The sequence below is a fragment of the Dendrobium catenatum genome, unplaced genomic scaffold (assembly GCF_001605985.2).
Source record: "Dendrobium catenatum unplaced genomic scaffold, ASM160598v2 fragScaff_scaffold_1646, whole genome shotgun sequence".
NCBI classification, from domain to species: Eukaryota; Viridiplantae; Streptophyta; class Magnoliopsida; order Asparagales; family Orchidaceae; genus Dendrobium; species Dendrobium catenatum.
Window position 1 is genome coordinate 585,686 of NW_021320108.1, and position 20,742 is coordinate 606,427.

Genomic DNA, 20,742 nt, shown 5'->3' on the forward strand with positions numbered 1-20,742 from the left:
CTCTCTCTCTCTCTATATATATATATATATATATATATACTCCAGCCTCATTCCAATTGCCCGCCCGCCCTCTCTCTCTATATTTGGCATTTTATAACTCCCGCCTATTTCTCTCTCCTCAGCGGCATCTAAAAATTTTATTTTTAAAAAAAATTGTTGGCTCTTTAGTCCCACACTGACTGGATTTAAATTATTATGCTAGATAAAAGCAAATTTATGTTTTACTATTTTGAAAGTTGGAACAGTATGGCTGAACCAATTGTTGTTGTTTTGGTTGAATACTGAAAAAGGTCGTTCATTTTGTCAGTGGGGGTCCGTGCCCCCAGGGCCCCCACTATAGATCTGCCACTGCTTGTGATACTATGACAATGTGGTATGTTATTGCCTCATTCCTCCTACTCTCACCTCTTCCATAATGAATAGTCACTTCTCTTCCTTCTCACAGCCTCACCGACCTTCTATTAAATTATTTCCTCTTTATAATCATTATTTTGTTGTCACTTTATGGGCTCCGAAATCATGGGCCTCAGCCTCTCCGCGGCCTCTTTCTTTCTTCGATCGTCGAGGAGAGTTTTAATGTTTAAGTTTCAAGACAATTTTTCAAAAGGTATATTGGGTTTTGAATAAGACATTACCAAGAGATTTCACCCTCATTTATGAGGACTTTATTATCTAAATTATGTTTTTTGATAGGCGCAAGCCTTTATAGTTACTTACCCCTCCCAATAACGAGAGAGAACTTTCGATTAAGGCTACTCGTCAAACAGATACATAGTATCCACATTTACATAGGATCTAGCGTATAGTAGCAACATAATTTAGTATTTGAAAATTTAATATTTAAAATTAGAAATTCACCACCTTGCACTTAAAAGCGGATGGTGGGGAATTTATGATAGACTCAATCAAGATCCCATGGTTTCATCGTCCTAAGCCATCATGGTCCATTGTTCCTTAGTCAAAGGAGGTAGTCAACCCAACCTGACAAAAGGATTCTTGTTAGCATCCATGGTTTGCTTTGTCTAAGGGTACCTTGTAGACATGGAGTCAATATTTGCTTTAGGGGACGTATTTGAATCTAACTTAACTTAGAGAGGGCTTTATGCCCTATCTATCATATCCCATGGACTCATTGCTCAATAATTTAACATATTTGGACAACATATGGGCTCTGACCAAGACCGAAATTCAATAGTGTCATTTGGGGAAAAAATCACCTGGTCAAAGGATCCCGACCATAATTGTTTACCTATGATGCAATTTGATGATGATATTGTTGGTTAAAAGACAAGTGTCATGTACTTACTAGCAAGAGATGGATTCATAATAAATCTTGATGATATTCTCAACCAAAAATTTGCTCTTTGTGAGCTGAAGTGATTTCCTAACTTGTCCAACCTAGTAAGCCATGATGGAGGTTAGATGAATTTTACTCTAAGTATTTTGGTGTTTTTATTTCAATTTTAAATATTTAGGTTTTAATAACTTTTGAGCTTTAAATTTTTATAGGAATTTGAGAGGCATTTTCAAATATTTGGAATCCCTCTGATTCGGATTTGCTCTCAACATGGTCATCAATGGGGATGCCTATAGGCAATTTTTATTTTGTTGGTCGAACCTTGTCTACTCTATCGACTTGAAAACAAAGGAACGGGTTTGTTGCTGGCTTTATATCTTTATTAGTGATTTTTTTCTTATTATAAGCCTTGAAGGTCTAATATGAACGTATAAAATAAATATCCTGGTTAGCACTATAGCCATACATTTATTTAATGGTTTGAACCATGGCAATTCATATGTATTCATATAAAAGGATCGGACTTGAACTTAAGTTTATTGTTTGACCCGTGCAGCATCCTCAAACGTCATGTATTTGCATAATATATGCTCATCGGGGCCCTTACGGGTATTTAATTATATATATTTCCATATGCCATTTTTGCACGCTTGCATGCGTACTTATACCTTTGCCTATATGTTAATATATTATTATATGAACTTATGTATTTGTACATATGCATGTATATTGGCATTTTACATTTTGCATATTGTTTAATCATATTTGTATGGTATGTTGATATTAAGCACAGTGGGTTAATGAATTAACGTGGTGTATAGTAAATTTGCATGATATGCATGCATATGACATTTTTCGTTTATGCATTTACTTTATAATTCAATGTTTTCATGATGTGTTTGCATGTCAGTACAATGTGTTTCCACTACACAATGCATTTTACATGTTGGGTGCCATTTTTGCATAATACATTTTATATATTATTGTACATACATGCATGATGCATTATGCATGTTAATGCAATATGACGTCAAAGTGTAGCGTATTTTGTATGGTTGGTGATGCATTTATATGATGCATCCTACATATTGTAAATGTGCACATGCTATGAACTTGTCGGTATGCATTTTGAGCATGAGGGGCATATTTTTTGTGGCATGTAGCTATGATTAGTTACATAATTCAATTTAAAAGCCTATAAATACCATCTATCCATTTGTACCAATGTTATGAATTCGGTGCAATATGCAATGTGTTTTCATACGGTGTTTGTGGATTATTGGCAGCCATAACATTAGAGAATAATACATGGCGAATAATAGTTCATGCCTTTAGAGCAAATGCCTCAGCAATCTTAAGCCTCTCCTACAATACCCTATCAATCTTTATGGGATTATAATCCATCAAAGGTTCAACAATAAGGTATCAAAGTCTAATTAAACCAAGGACTCGGCTGATACAATATTAGATTTCATTGTCTTCAATTTTTCACAAGATAGTCTCCTGAAGCATGAATAGGATAAAGAACAAGATAGTTTTCAGTATCCCAATGACAATCTAGTATCTGATGCACATGGAATGTGGAAGCATCTCCTACAGCCCTTGACATAGCAACTAGGAGTAACTCCCTTCAACCTGTACCTGTAACATTTCATCTTAGAATAACGTAAAAGTTCAACCCCGATATTCATAACTTCCTTATTGGGATAACATACTTGAGGATCCAATTTTATACATTTATGATGTACATGAAGGACATTAAGTTGTGAGGCTTGTTCTTTATATATTTATTTTCCATTCAAATAATGTAACATCTCTTCTGAAGCCTTGATATTTTTAAGGGAATGATATAATATACAAGTCTCAATGGTACTTCTATCTAAATAAGATTTGGTATGCCCTCCCATCGAGACATTTTTTCAACTAATCATTCTTTGACTTCATAAAATCATTCAAGCTTGCATGATTAGTGTTATAGTTAGGACCTTCCAATGGTAACATACCTTAGGACTTTCTCTTTACACCTAGATATACTTATTTATCCCTACTATCACTATCAGAATATCTAAAATTATTAATTAGAAGGCTTAATTGTACTTGATAAATGAAACTTTCAGCTCCAGAAAAATGAGTGTGCTTCCATATTCACTGTGAATGACATACTTCAAGAATTTATGATGATCTTTCCAAACAAGCCCAAGCTTATCTTCAAATATCTCTTTTATTAATAAGACCCCCTGGTCATGAAGCTTATCGAGGAGATGTTTTTTATTTGTATTCACAGTTTTTGAAAAGAGCCGCTAAATGAAGTTCTCATTTAGGTGAAGGAAGTATGACTACTTTACCAATAGTGGAGACTCAATCTGGAGACGTTTCGGCTTATATTCCTACTAATGTAATTTCTATTACAGATGGACAAATATTCTTATCTGCCGATTTATTCAATGCTGGTATCAGGCCTATTATTAATGTAGGTCTTTCTGTTTCCATAGTAGAATGCTCAAATAAAAGCTATGAAATGATAGGTGAATATAGATGTTATCCTTCAGGATAATCATTGCATTCTCTATGCCAAGTTTGAATACGAAAATAAAATTATTTCATTTCTCAACTTCTTTTTTTTTTTTTTTTTTTTTTTTTTTTTTTTTTTTTTTTTTTTTTGAGAAGATGCAAAGAGCAATATTATTGAATAAGAGATAAAAAAGCTAAACAAAGTTAATATTATCACACGATTATTTTCTCAACTTCTTAATATAAGTAATCGTTGATTCTTTAGAATAATTAACACTAATTATACATGTTGGTTTAAAGAAATATTAAATCAATTGTGTGGCACATATGCATAAAACATTCAATTTGTCTACAAAATTTTTTGGCAACTCCAATGGGGATAGGGTTTACTTTCCATCTTTAGTGGAAATCAGACTTTAAACTTGTAATACAATTAGTTATATAAGCAAGTTACTTATTTTCATGCATTATAATCTAAATCTCATTTTAATCAATCATCTCCTCGATCAAAAAATTCAACTTCAATCTTCAATCAATCATCTTTCCAAATCTGCATTTCATAATCACATCATTTCTATGGTTTGTGTCCTTAGTTAAGTTCCTTCACCATCCAATCATCCAATCATGTAGAATTTTTCCTTAGAGTTTAAGTAGATTCAAGCCAGTGTGATCTTCTGATTTAGCATTTAGTGTAGGTTCAAAAAGTTCAATTATTGATTTGGATTTCCCCTTAAATATCAGATAATTTATAGCAAATTGATCTTCAACCTTAAAATCACTACTTCCCAGTTTGTTGAGAGCATCAAAATCATGTTCAATTCTGGTTTTGAGAACCTACAAATTGCTTTCACTATACCAAAAGATGAAGTGGTTACACTAGTGCTAAGTACATCAAATCAACTCCCCTCTAGGTTAATATCAAGGGTAAGTCTGTAGTTGCTCACACAACTACTAAACACTTAGTATTTTATTGCTTGAATTTCCCCCAATTAGCTATGATGACTAAGGGGAAGTTCCCAATCAGTGTTATGTTTGATTAAAAAAAGTTGTTGCATTTTGAAAAAGATTAATTATCTTTGGGAGAATTTAATTTCTGGAATTTTAGTTTTTAAATAAAACACATCATTATGAATAATATATTACCTCAGAAGGTAAATATATCGTTCCCTAATGGGTTCAGATTAGAAAACTTTGAATTCAACCAGATTATTGTAGTCAAACTCATAAAAGAATCACATATAAACCTGGAGGGTCAAAATAAAATTTGATTGAGTGTTTGAGTATGCTTAAATGAAAAAAGGGATAATTAATTTTATAATCAATATTATGATAATAGAATGATATATTTTCTGAGAGAAAGAAGATATCATTTACTATGAATCATTTGAATATTTCGATAATGATCATCGAATTTGGTTTTTTCCAAAGACAATTAATTGAAGTTTTGAAACTTTTAATTTTTGAAATTTTGATTTGGATTCCTAAATCTTATATGGGCACAAACCCTCATATTTAATTATATCATAGGAAAATTGGAGTTTCCTACGAACATTCTCGATTAAAATAGCAATAAAATTTCATTTAGAATTTAAAGTTTGATATCAAAGGAGGTGAGGTTGGAAATTTAATAGGGATTGGATCAAATTTGATCACTTATTTTTGGAGGTCAAAGTAGAAAAAGTAAGAGATATTTGGTATTCTAAAATAATTTAGAAACATCTCAATCTATCTTATGTGTTGGGCTTAAATTTGAATTAAAAGATATTCAAGTTTGAGTTTTCAATTTTATTAGAAAATTGGGATTCAATTCCTAAAGATTGAGATATTATATAGCGGCTGAGCCTACCTCATAACCAAAATTTAAATTGGGTACTGAAAATCAGTGACCCAAATCTATCTAATGCAATGCAAATCTGGACTTACCTTGGCCTAAATTGGGGAGCTAGCTAACCACCTAAGTGCTTTAAAATCATGAGTTTGGTCATTAATGAAAGAGTGGTAGTGACGTTTAATTAAGTTAAGTTTAAGAAAAGTAGGGCTAATATCTAAAGAAGGTCCTTATTTGGCCCTTTGACTTATGTTAGGTAAAATGAAACTTAAAATAAAATATAATTAAGTTTATAACTCATTTTAATTTGTATATAATGTAATGCACGCAAATTGAGTTGATTAAAATGCATAAATTTGAAAAGAAGCAATTTTAAAATTAGGCTTAAAAACTAATTTTTATCCTAGAGATTGCATAATATCCCCTTGACAGGATAGCACCCTAATAGGTCAAGTGGCATGCTAGAACCCACAGGCATGGAAAATGCCTAACAATGTAGAAAGATTTAATATGAATGCATGTGACCATCGGCGATCTGAGCTTACTTCTTAAAATTATTAGAGTTTTTATGTTATTTTTAAATTTTAACTTAATTAAACTAAAAAAAATTATATTCATACCCTCATGAGCCTTTGATCAGGTTCCAAACAAACTCAAAATCAACATGTAAGATTGCTAAAAAAACTACTAAAAGCATGATATACATTAATCAATAATGAAATCAATTAAATTAATATTCAAACTAAAAGTCCATACGGAAAGTGCCACTTAGTAATACATATTAGGGTCTACATAAAAGTAAAGTAACAAGGCACCACTAACAACAACCTTGATTTTACTTCTAAGACTCTAGTGACTTTGAGAATGAGATTCTTCTTGTTCTTCAGTTCTTCATCCTCTTGTGATTTTTTTTTTTATCTTCGGGTCAAGATATCTAAATAAAAAAAACTCCCCTCGAAAGGGGTATTATCTTTTCTCTTTAGATATTTTGAAGTTATCCTAATTTGGATCTCCAAATGGAGAGGGAATCTCCCCTAAGGGATGTCCCTTACTCTTTGGGTTCTAAATTAAATACTTAATTCCATCTCAAATGTCACTTTGAATTACAACTCAATAATAACTCAAATATAATCAAATTGTATTTGAATATTTAAATTAAAAGAATTAAGACTCGAAAAGCCTACAGGGCTATCATAAGCAATCTTTTAATTTTAAAGGGGGACTTAAGCATAGAAAAATACTTGCAGAAACTTTATTAATTTTAAAGCTTGATTTACTTTGCTTATTTTATATTTAATTCCCTTATATGAGCATAGCCACATGTATAAGATTGTATTAACATTTAAATCATTACTAGCTTAGAGGTAATTCTAACACTCATCAAATCAATATATATATTGCATAAAATTAATTAAATAATTAATCAAGCTAAACTAGTTACTAGCATTCAGTAAAAACCATGAAAAACCTAGCACTTAATAAAAAAGTAAGCACCATCCTAGCCTATTACTAGATTTGGTTGTCCTAGCAAACCATCTAAAGTGTGTGAGGCAGGATGTGTGGGTTGGATATGTCCTATATAGGGCAATTGGTTAGAATTGTTTGAAGTTCTAGTTCATTGACATGCTTAAGGGAAATTTTAATTAAAGTTTATATTAATAATTTAAAATATATTTTTGAATGTTAAATGGCTACTACCTTTGTTGCTCATCGAGGCAAAGAAGTTTATTTCACCTTCCTTGGGACTAGGTTACTTAGTAGTAATCAATATAATAAAGTAAATTAATTTGATTAATGTTTGAAGGTTGATAAATTTTAATTAAGTTTAGACTAAGACTAAATTTGGTTGTCCTAATAAATCATCTAAACTGTGTGTAGCAGGCTGTGTGGGTTGGATATATCTTATATAGAGCAATTAGTTAGAATTGTTTGAAGTTCTAGTTGGTTGATAGGTTTAAGGAAAATTTTAATTAAAATTTAAATATTAATTATTTGAAATTGATTTTAAAATATATTTTTGAATGTTAAATGGCTACTACTTTTTCTGCTCATCGAGGCCATGAAGTTTATTTCACCTTTTTGTAGACCAGGTTAACCAATATAATAAAGTTAATTAATTTGATTAAAGTTAAAAAGTTGATGAATTTTAGTTAAGGTTGATTTATAGCTTATTTTAAAGTTGGATTGATGTTTTTTTGGATTTTTTAAGTGATTTTTAAATTTTTTGATTTTTTTGATTATTTTAATCATTAAATTAAGGGGTCAAGAGTTAACTTTTTTATTAAGTTTCATTTCTAAAAAGTTAGTATTTTTCTAAAATATTAGACCTCAATATATGTAAGTAGACACTAAGTTTGCCTTATTTGGATTTATTTACATTTAGTTATATAGGTTTGAAGTTTTAACTTGATTTTAACTTAAGGTTGACTGGATTATTGACTTTTTAAACTTGAATTATTCCTGGTGGTTTAATATTTTTAATAAATATTACACCCTAGATGGAGTCCAATGCCTTTAGATTCACTCAATTTAGAATTTTTTAGAATTAGTTATATTTTTTAGAAGTTTACATGTTTATTTATTTTTTAAAATTATTTAATTAAGGGTATTTTAATTATTTGAATCCAAAGGAATTCCTAACTCCTTTAAATTAACTCCAAAGTAATTTGAATCCAAAGGAATTCACACTCTTTCCAGGATGCCTTATCAGGGGACTCACTCTCTTCAATTTTTCCCGATCTTAAAATTACTTCATGCCATGGTCTTCCTTCTCTTTGGATTTTTTATGAAGAAATGATGGCTTTAGTGGTGCCTTTTGAATATGCATTGGTTGGGAAATTTCTTGATCAGAGGCCTTCGTTGGATGCCATCCAAAATTTTTTCTTTCAACTTAAGCTTTCTGGTGATTTTTCTGTTAGTTTGCTAAACTCCAAGAATGTTTTGATAAATTTTTTGAATGATCTTGATTATTGTCACATTTTCTCGCATCACTCTTACTTCGTTGGCAACTGTTACATGAAGTTGGTTAAAAAGACTCCTATCTTAGACATTGATATTGATTCTCCTTATGTACCCATTTGGGCATCTTTTCCCAATCTTCGTCTACACTTATTCACTCCCCGAATTTTACATGGCCTTGGCTCATTTTTTGGTTGGCAATTGCAAATAGATAATGTTACGTCTAATGGTTTAAGGCCCTCGGATGCTTGTGTACTTGTGGAATTGGATATCACTAAGAGGTATTCTGAGCAAGTTTGGGTTGGTTCAAAATCTATGGGTTTCCCTCAATGCGTTGAATTGGAGGAATTTCCTACCTATTGTGATCACTACAAAGTTCTAGAGCACTCTAAAATTGAATGCAGTATTTTAAACCCTTTATTAGCTAATAAACATGTACCTAATGTGGTTAGTTTAGACATGGATGTGGGTAATAAAAATGTTGCTCATGTGACTCCTATTGTTTCTTGTGAGAGTCCCTTAGTTGATGTTAATGATGAGGTTGATTTGTTTGAGAAGGTTTTATCTTAGTCGCCTCATAATGAGGTGGAGGAGGTTGGTGAAGAGGAAGTTCTTGTGTCGGCTCATACTAAGGTGGAGGAGGGTGGTGAGAGGGAAGTTTTTTCTATCGAATGCTCCCATTGTTTCCATAGGGTAAGAGTCCCAGATTGAGGTTCCTATACTGTCATGTCCCCAAATGGCTTACAATCTTTATTTATTTTTAACTCGGGGGTCACTTGCTCAGGGCAGTCGGTGTGGCATGATAGATATCCATCATCATCTAGTGAGGGAGGAGGGGATTTGGATGTTGAGCAAGTTGACTCCCTTAAGGAAATTTAGGGGTTAGATGTTTGTAAGGTTACGGAGAAAGACCTTTTCGTGGTAGCAAACATTGTAGGAGGAAATCTAGAAAATAGTTTTGTGTTCTCTTTTTGGTAGCTCAGATGCTTTGTTGTTGGCATTCTTGTTTAGTGGTGGGTTTAAGTTATGGTTTTCTTTCTTTCTCTTGGTTTTGATTGCCCCTACATGTATATTGCCAGGGCATTTTGGCTACTCTTGACGGAGTCTATGCGATGGGCTTTTTTTTTGCTATGGTTGTGAGACTTTTTTGGTTTTTTTGTTGGTGTTGTTGAGGCCTTTTTGAAGGGCTGGGTGATATTTGCTCTGTGGCTCCTTTATTGGTTGTTTATTTATTTTTGTTTTGGTTTGTATTTTGTATTTCGTTGGTTTCATGGCCCTTAGGTTTTCTTTCAACTGTTGTATTTCTAGAGGGCTTGTAAACCTATAAGGACTTGTATCTTTGTTTTGGTATGAACACATAGACCCCTTCCATGGGGTTTCCCTAAAAAAAAAATTATGTAGGTTTGAATCAATGTTAATAACCCTTGATGAAAATATATATATGCATACACAATCACAATAAATTCTTAAATCTAAGAGTGTCTAAGTCTAAGTGAGTGTGTGCACCCTAAACATGCAAGGATTAAACATATGATATGTAATTAAAGACTAGATATGTGAACAATCAATATATGATTGTTTACTAATTATCCCCATCAATTCTATTCAAGTTGCTCAATCTATGTTTAAAATTCTAAAGGATCACTTAACATTCAAAGATTTAACAAATATAATTTAAAAATAAAATTTTTAAATATACAAATATTAATCTATATATTAAAATATAGGTTTTGAAATTGAAAAATTAAAATATCAATAAAATATATTTAAAATATTTTTGAGAGATCCTCTAATTTTAACAGATTTCAAAATAAAATTTTTAAAATTGAAAATATTTTAACAAAAAATTTAATTAAATATTATTTAAGTATTAAATAAATTAAATAATTATAAATACTTAAAATAAATTAAAAAATTTTAACTTTGAAATTAATTTAAATTAAAGTTATTAAGATTCTAAAAGTTTGATATTTTCTAAGTTTTTTTAATTAAATTGAATTTTTTAAAATTTTATGACAATTGTAGTATTTAAAAATATTTAAATTAATATAAATATAAATATTATTTGAAAAATTTAATGTCAATAATTTTAAAATTATTTAAAATATATAAGTTATTTTAAAATATATGATTTAATTAATTGAGTATTTTTTATATTTTATTTTAATTTTCTATTTAATATTTAAATTTAAATAATTTTTAGAATTTTTTTCCTGATTTAAAAAATAAATTTTAAATCATTTAAAAGGGTACGTGGCACTCCTTGGTTGGTTGGACCATAATGTGTGGTGGTTAAATATTATGCGTCCCTACAATATTCATTAGATCAAACAGTCAGCAACAATCATTTGACATGATTACGTTGCGGCACAATCATGCCCAATGATTAGGCGATTGCATGGTCTTGAACCATGCGGCACTTAACCATTTTAGCATGTGGTTCTAGTCATAAGATCCCCACAATTTTAAAATGAGTGGCTAAATGATACTTCTATCTGACAGAGGGTAGTGCGTGGTTAGATAATAAGATGGTATGATGGAATTTCAATCGTTGATTAGAAGATCAACTGCTAAAATTAATTTCATACACCTGAACGAGGCTATGAAAATGCCCTATGATTAGTTTTTTGGCTCATTTAGGCAATCAGATCGATCAATTTTGATAAACTTTTAGACCTATATCCTAGGAATAAACAAAATCAATGGGGGTTTGGTTTTGTGGACTAAAACAAGCTGAAAAGAAAACTATTTAGCCTAAGTGACCTAAACTAAGGTTTGAGTTTATACGTTATCCAATCGATAGATTTTGGTAATCTTATGCTCTTTAAACTTGTAGATTGTCAACATATAGTGTTGTAGAAGACTCCACGAGCTATAAATTCCTATATCAAATAGTAGAAGCCTTTGACAAAAAAATGCCTTAGTTAACTGAATATCTCAACGCCGGTAAGGTTTGAATAGTGGATCTCTACTAGAAAGATGTTGAGGGAGGATTGGAATGGCCAAACAAAAAGAATTTCTGCTTTAGAAGGGCTTGAGTGGAGAGAGAGAGAGAGAGAGAGAGAGAGAGAGAGAGAGAGAGAGAGAGGATTGCAATTAGCTCTCAAATGAGGGTTTTACCCTTTTCAAATATCTCCATGCCAAATGGTTGGTTGGGATCAACTTGGAGGGTTGTTAGGATCATACCACTTCTCCAGGGGGTGGTTAGGAGCAGAGGAATCAAAGTACACAAGGACTAGTAACTTGTAAAGCCACCATGTCACCTTGTGAGCACATGGGGATGATTTTAATCATTTGATTTTTATCTAAGAGCTGGAAATGGCTCTTGGAAGGTTATAGAGTCTCTCCAAATAGCTGGAGAGGTTTGGATTAAAAGAGGTTAGCTTGTATAAAGATATTTGACCACTCTTAATCTATTTGAATGCTTATTGACCATATTGACTAGTCAATATCCACGTGGATTGCTGAGGAGGTGGTGAAGAGACCTTAATGAGCTTCTTAAAATAGGTTGAGAGGGATTTAAAATAATTTGTTTAAGGTTTGAATTAATTTGACATGTGTATGTGAGACTTTGACCATCAATGATAGTTTGACCAAGTCAAACCACCCAAGATGGGACTCATAGTTTGTTTGAGTATGTTTGAATTAAGCATTTGAAATGGATTGAAGAGTTTTGAGGTTTAATTTGATTGGATTCAAGGGATTGAACCAAGTTAACTTGAGTTGACCAGGCATGGGTCTAGGTTACCAAGTTAACTAATGTTTGGTTCAAGGGTCCAATCAATTTTAAATCACTAGGGAAACTGTTCACAAGTGTTTGAAACAATTTTGAAAACATTTGAGGTTTGATTCAAAACAGAAAAGCTAAAGGGTTGATCTGGTCAACCTAGGCTGACTTGGTGAACCAGGTTAACCCAGGGTCGGGGCTTGAGCTCAACAGGTTAGATATGACATTTTGAGTATGTGGGGCTTGGTCCCAATGTTTGGGAAGGTTATTTGGGAAAATGACCTATTAGGTCCTTAAAGGGCATTTGGGTCAACTCTATTTGACTTGGTCGACCAGGTTGATCTAAGGTATAAGACTGGGTTCAACAGATTTGAAATGACTATTAGAGACTAATAGAAGTGGTCCTAACGTCTGGAGAGGCCATCAATGATTGTTTGGACCCTAAAGGGCCTATTTGGTCAACCTATGATGACTTGGTCAACCAGGTTAACCTAGGACCTAGGTTTGGTTTGATCTTTGAAATTGACTAGAAGTGGTCTCACCAAAATGTAGTTTAATGCTTAACAACTCATAATCAAGGGTTTGGATGTGATCAGAGGGTTTATAAAAGGCTCCAAGATAAACATGGTTGGCAAGCCTAGTGGTATAAGTCATAAATATTTAAAAGTTTTATAGCCTTTGAGAATCAATTCAGTTTCTAGGGTTTGAGGCCTCAGATTGAGCTTATGTTTCAAGGGTATACCCTAAGCACATGTCTAAATAACTTGAAATTGATAAATTATGTATAGGGGGTCATTTGATTGGGGTTTGGAATTTTTGAAAAAATCACTAGAAAAGGCTTTCATGACTAGGCCTTTAAACCTTAGATTTTGGTCTAGATTTTTAGATTTGAGTTGGATTCTGGATCTGATTAATTAAGTTTGAATAATCCAAACCAATTCTAATCATTGGGATGATCATAAGTCATTAGATAAGGTTGAAGCTAGATTAAAAATTGGATCAAGTGTTAAGGCTAGGATTGATTGAGGTTGGAATGGAGTTGAGATTTGGATTAACTTGGATATAAATTGACTTAAAATCTATATTTATCTTGAGTCTTGGTACATGATAGGGTATTGATAGATATAGGGTCTAGGTAGATCCTAAAGACTAGATTGATCTATGGTCTAAGTAGATCCTAGGGTTTGGTTTGATCTATGGTCTAAGCAGATCCTAGTATCTGGATTGGTCCTAATGACCTCATAAAAAAATGAGTTAAATATACTACAACCCTAGTATTCAAAAATTTTGAGATAGGGTCATCTTCTAGAGTGCAAGAGATGACTAAGTCTCAACATCGCAGCTTGAATCACTGCATGAGGTGAAGAGCTGAGAAAGATGAATAATCAAAGGAAGATGTTATGATTGCTGCTGCAACTGAATATGTGTATGTATCAGATCTGTAAAAAGTGCATTTGTATATAGATTGAGTTGTGTAGTTTCCAATGTTATAATGAATTATATATACTTTCTTACTTATGCATAAGTGGGGCTCCTAAAGATGATATCCCTACCTTTAGGGGATAATCTCTTTTGGAATTCCACAAAAAACTTGGAGTTCAAAGACACTAAGAATATATATCTAATTTTATATGTGTGTGTTATATAGGCTTAGAATCCAAGTTTGTTGTGGTGGAGCATGGCATCCTTTATTTTCTATAGAGTCTGAGTCTTAAAATTTTTAAAATAAATCAATGAATAAAATTTCTTTTATGTTACACACATTATCTCTTTTATTTATAAAGCATAAATGCATTGCAAAATATATGTGGTAGATTGCATTCATGGGTAGAAATTTCCTAAGTTTTCCTTGATGTATGTGTTCTGAACTTTATAGGAACATATATAATAGTTTTAAGATGTTACGATACTGCATATTATATACACACACACCTTTACCTTAACTTATATACATACATACATTTTTTTATGCAATATATACTAGCCCATCATACAAGCCTATGACAAGGAAGTGGGGTCCTCTTGCTCCAAAAGGATGTCGTGCTATTCCTGCTGGTATAAAACCATTATGCTGCAAAATTTCCTTTGAAGTTTTGATGGTTAGAAAATTTAATTAAATAAGATACAATTTAGAGTTCTTAGTGAGTCATCTTGATAGTGTCACTTTAACTTAAAGCGAAGATTCATCTTAAGTTATTAATTTGGAGTCTGATTTACTCCTTTGAACTCTTAGGATTGAGCTATCTTTTTCATTTATTTCATCTAGGACTATTGCTTGTGAAATAGTTTGTTAGCTGGCTACTCATTCCAATAAGAAATAAGCCTAGTTGTAGTTTAACACCTCCATTCCCAATAAATAATAAATACATATATATTTTAAATACAAATATATTTTCTATAAAATTTAATGATATTTTGGAATAGAAGATTGGTATTTTTAAACATCTAAGGTAACTTGTGTATACACAATTGTATTATTAGTTAATGCCTATTCATCGCTGTAATCAAAAGTTGTCTCTTCAAAGATGTAATTGATTGTAAAGGCTTGCCTCTATAGGAACCTAAGATCCCAGTATAAAATAAACCCTCTTTTAGTTTGCAAAGGGAGTGGATAAATCTTTTGATGTTGATTAATGCTTATCTTGAGCCAATTTTGTATTTTAAACTATAGGTGAATGTAGATTTTATCCTTCATGATAATCATTACATTCCCTACGTCAAGTTCGGATACGAAATTAAAATCATTTATTTTTCTCAAATCGATAATATAAGTGTTAGTTTAATCTTCAGGATAGTTAATACTAGTTATGTGAATTTATCTAAAGAAATATTAAATCAAATCAAGTGGAACATATACATCAAACATTCAATTTTTTTACACCACTATTAAAGCTTTCTTAATAGACAATCTTGAGGTTGAGTCTTCTGTAAGTGAGGGTTTGAAGAGAGGGCTTTGAGCAAGGGAGAGAGAGGTGAAGTTATGAAAGAGGGAGAAGATTAGTGTGTGTTCAAGGGATTGTGAGAGTGAGTTTTTAAATTGTTACTCTGACCAAATTCAGCTATTGTTCCTCCATTTGTCATGGTTTGTCATGAGGGAAACTCTATAAAAAGGTCTTTGGTGTCAATGGGATGGAAACTAATCCATCTCATCGAGGAAGATGAGAGTGATTGGGGTGCTCCACTCACTAGGAGGGTGAAAGTGATTGGGTTACTTTGTCTCACCGAGTAGGTGAAAGTGATGGGCTAATCTACCTTGCTAAGAGGGTGAAACTGATTGGGTTACTCCACCTCACTAGGAGGGTGAAAGTGATTGGGCTACTCTACCACACTAGGAGGACGAAAGTGATTAGGCTACTCCACCTCACCAGAAGGGTGAAAGTGATTTGGCTACTCCACATCATTAGGAGGGTGAAAAGGACTCTTGCTTCTTGTTGCATCAGGTTGGTGAAAATGATTTTGTAAAGGAGTCTCCACCTAACCATGGAGGCTGAAGAAGAGTCACTAAAATTTTAGTACAATAGCATAAGAGGAGGATTTAGGGAGTGGACATAGGTCAAGTTGACTAAACTATTATAAAATTTAGTTTGCATTTTCTTTTTCATTTTTGCATTTAATTTTTATGATTTACTTTCTTTCATATTTAGTTTATGTGATCTAGTTTTTGGGTTGGTGATTATTGTAACTTGTGGTTGATGTTAAGAGAGTTGCTATTTGCATGTTTTACATTCTTGCAACTTATATAGTTTTGATGATTCCAAATATTATTATTTTATGTATTGATATCTCCTAACTTTTTTTGGAAGATTTGTTTTTGCTCTTGTGTGAACTAACATTGCAGGAAAATCAAACTCCAGACTACTGAAGACTTCAAATAAAATTTAGCATGAGAGATTTTATGAATTGAAGCTTGTACTTTTCTTTGAATTGAGAGAGAGTGATTGTAATTGAGTGAATAAACACACACACACACACTTAATGAGATCTTTAACAATTTATACTGATCGTACGGGACAAACATAGTTCGTACGGGACGATCAAGTCAGTTATCTCCTCTAAAGAGCAATGGAATGAACAGGAGTCAAAGAAAATTTTTTTAAGTCTTGATCATCTAGGACGAATGTTTAATCATCCCAGGACAAAATGTTCTCTGGAAAATTTTCGTTCAGACAAAATTCATATTCGTGCCAGGATGAAATGCTCTCTAGAAAATTTTCATCCAGACAAACTCAAATTCGTCCCAGGATGAAATGTCCTCTGGAAAATTTTTGTTCAGATGAAATTCATATTCGTGCTAGGAAAAAATGCTCTCTGGAAAATTTTCGTCCAGAAGAACGCAAATTCATCCCAGGATGAATTATTCTATGTAAAAATTTCATTCGGACGAACTCATATTCGTTCCAGGATGAAGTGAACCAACTCTTCAAATTTTGGCGACGTCCTGCAATTTTTGGGAACCGACCTATGGTATAACTGTTCGTACCAGACGAACCTAGTTCATATGGAATGATGCTCGGGTATGATTTCAGTTTGTACCAATATACATTTGGTTTGTTTCCACACATTTAAGTATAGTCGTCCAGGATGATCTACAATCGTACGGGACGATCAACTTCACGTTGACTTGAAAATTTGCAGTTTTTGGATGTTTTTTCTTTTCTTTCATATAAATAGTCTAATTTAGACTATCACTTAATCTTTTTGCCTACTGATCTTTGTGCCTATTAAAAGAAGAGTCAAGGAGAGAGTGTTTGAAGGAGGATTCTTCCTACTGGAGCGTAAAGGCTTCACTTGGTGTTCAAAGGTAAGAATCTTTACTTTTGATTTGTGTTTACTTCGCTCTTTTCTCTCTTCCTTCTAGATTTCTTGTGAAGAATATCTGTCAAGGAAATCTGGTTCTCTACCGACACTTGGATAGTGTGAACAGTTGAAGGGTTCTCTGCCCACACTAGGAGAGTGTGAACAGCCAAAGGGTTCTCTGCCCACACTAGGAGCGTGTATCTCTGTCCACACTAGGAGAGTATGAAATGATGAAGGATTCTTTGCCCACATCGGGAGAGTGTGAAAAGGACGTACGGTTCTCTGCCAACACTAGGAAGAGTGTAAAAGGATGAAGGTTCTCTGCCGCACCTGGTAGTGGTGGAAAAGAGTTTTGTAAAGGCTTCTCCGCCTTGCTGTGGGTGCAAAAGGAGAGTCACTAGTGGTATTAGTACAATACTCAGAGGGTGCCTCCGGGGAGTGGATGTAGGTCAAGTTTGACTGAACCACTATAAATCTTGTGTCTTTTATTTTTCCGCTGCTTTTTATTTTTCTATTTTACTGTTTCAAAATTGTGGTTGAAAAACTTTTTCTATAAAATTCACTAAATTTAAATTCTCGGTTTTAAATTTTAAAAGATGGAAAAATTTTTTAAATACCAAATCCCCCCCCCCCCCTCTTGGTTAGCCGCTGTTAGTTCACACAAATAACATTTTCTTTTTCATTTTTGCAATTAATTTTTATGCTTTACTTTCTTTCATATTTAGTTTATGTGATCTAGTTTTTTGGTTGGTGATTATTGTAACTTGTGATTGATGTTAAGAGAGTTGCTATTTGTATGTTTTACATTCTTGCAATTTGTACAATTTTGATGATTTCAAATATTATTATTTTGTGTATTGATATCTCCTAAAATTTTTTGGAAGATTTGTTTTTGCTCTTTTGTGAACTAACATTGCAGGAAAATCAAACTCCAGACTACTGAATACTTTAAATAAAATTTAGCATGAGAGATTTTGTGAATTGAAGCTTGTACTTTTCTTTGAATTAAGTTTAAGAGGGAGTGATTGTAATTGAGTGAATAAACACACACATACTTATGGAGATCTTTAATAATTTATACTGATCTTACGGGACGAACATAGTTCGTACGGGACGATCAAGTCAGTTATCTCCTCTAAAGAGCAATGGAATGAACTGGAGTCGAAGAAAATTTTTTTAAGTCCTGATCGTCCAGGACGAATGTTTAATCATCTCAGGATGAAATGCTCTCTGAAAAATTTTTGTTCAGACGAAATTCAAATTCGTGCCAGGATGAAATACTCTCTTGAAAATTTTCATCCAAACGAACTCAAATTCATCCCATGATGAAATGTCCTATGGAAAATTTTTGTTCAGATGAAATTCATATTTGTGCCAGGACAAAATGCTCTCTAGAAAATTTTCGTCTAGACGAACGCAAATTCATCCCAGGACAAATTGTTCTCTGTAAAAATTTCGTCCGGACGAACTCATATTCGTCCCAGGATGAAGTGAGTCGACTCTTCAAATTTTGGCGACGTCCTGCAGTTTTTGGGAACCGACCTATGGTATAACTGTTCATACCGAACAAACCTAGTTCGTTCAGGACAATGCTCGGATATGATTTCAGTTCATACCAATATATATTTGGTTCATTTCCACACATTTAAGTTAAATCATCCAGGATGATCTACGATCGTATGGGACGATCAACTTCGTGTTGACTTGAAAATTTGCAGTTTTTGGATGGTTTTTCTTGTCTTTCATATAAATAGTCTAATTTAGACTTTCACTTAATCTTTTTGCATATTGATCTTCATGCCTATTGAAAGAAGAGTCAAGGAGAGAGTGTGAGAGAGTGTTTGAAGGAGAATTCTTCCTACTGAAGCATAAAGGCTTGACTTGGTATTCAAAGGTAAGAATCTTTACTTTTGATTTGTGTTTACTTCACTCTTTTCTCTCTTCCTTCTAGGTTTCTTGTGAATAAGATCTGTCAAGGAGATCCGATTCTCTGCCAACACTTGGATAGTGTGAACAGTCGAAGGGTTCTCTGCCCACACTAGGAGAGTGTGAACAGCCGAAGGGTTCTCTTCCCACACTAGGTTAGTGTAAAAGGATGAGGGGTTCTCTGCCTACATCGGGAGAGTGTGAAAGGAAGAACGGTTCTCTGCCTATACTAGGAAGAGTGTAAAAGGACGAAGGTTCTCTGCCGAACCTGGTAGTGATGGAAAAGAGTTTTGTAAATGCTTCTCCGCCTTGTTTTGGGTGCAAAAGGAGAGTCATTAGTGGTATTAGTGCAATACTTGGAGGGTGCCTCCAGGGAATGGATGTAGGTCAAGTTTGACCGAACCACTATAAATCATGTGTCTTTTATTTTTTCGCTGCTTTTTATTTTTTTATTTTACTGTTTCAAAATTGTGGTTGAAAAATTTTTTCTATAAAATTCACTAAATTTAAATTCTCAGTTTTAAATTTTAAAAGAGGGTAAAATTTTTTAAATACCAATTCCCCCCCCCCCCCTCTTGGTTAGCCGCTGGGACATAAGCTTAGGTTTAACAACCTAATTCATAGTGAACAAGTTTCAACAGTTGATTGAGTTTAAACCTTAGTTGAAAAGAGAATAAAAAAATTAGAAAATAAAATGAATATATATATATATATATATATACAAAATAAAAAATAGAAAAATTATTATTTATTCTTGTTATTATCTTCTACATTTAAAATTTTGAAATTGGTTGATTAATTTAAAAAGTTTTGAAAAAGAATTTTTAAAATATCAATTTACCCCCCTCTTTGTGTGACATTCCATAATTCATGTTGTGTCAGAACCATCCATTGAACTTTCAATTGTAGTATAACCTATTATGGTAGATGTTTTAAGTATACATGTCAGTATTTTCATTATGACCAGTTGGGTGATAAAATAGCTCTATGTCCCCAGAAAGTACTGGAGGATAGATTTGAATCAAGAGGTAGTTAGAGGTAGTTGTTATTAGCAAGAATAGGTTTAGTGAAAGGTCATAAAGAGTGCAGAAAGAGTTTATGAGCAATGGTAGTACCCCTCCAATTCAGTCCAGAGTTTATATTTTAACCAAACAAGATGCAAAGGAAGCCCAAAATATGGTTACATGTATGGTTTATTTTCAGAGCATCCTTATAGCTTTCATTTTTATTCGATTTCTAGTCATTCTTTTATGTTTAAATGTGTTCAGGGTGATTTAAGCTTTTCCCTCCTTCCATTATGTTCTAAGTTGTCTGCTATCTTACCTATGAAAGATTTGATATTTATAAATAAAGCCAGTTTGTGTGATCTTGAGATTTTTAGTAGAAAATTGGCAACAACCTGCATTATATTGCCTTTGAAAGAGATTGATGTTATCGTTGAGATGTATTAGTTTAGAAATATTAGGTTTAAATTTATTTTAGCAAGAAGAGATTGAGTTTATGCATGGATGGGGAAGTGTTTTATTTTTTTGGTATTCAGAGTAGTATGACTTCTTTAATTTCTATACTACAATTGCATAAAGATTGGCATAAAGGGAGTTATATATTCCTAGCTTATGTGAGAGACTTAAGCAAGTCAGTTGAAGATATAACCAATGTTTAACTAGTAAAGGAATTCCTTGGTGGTTTTCCTAAGGA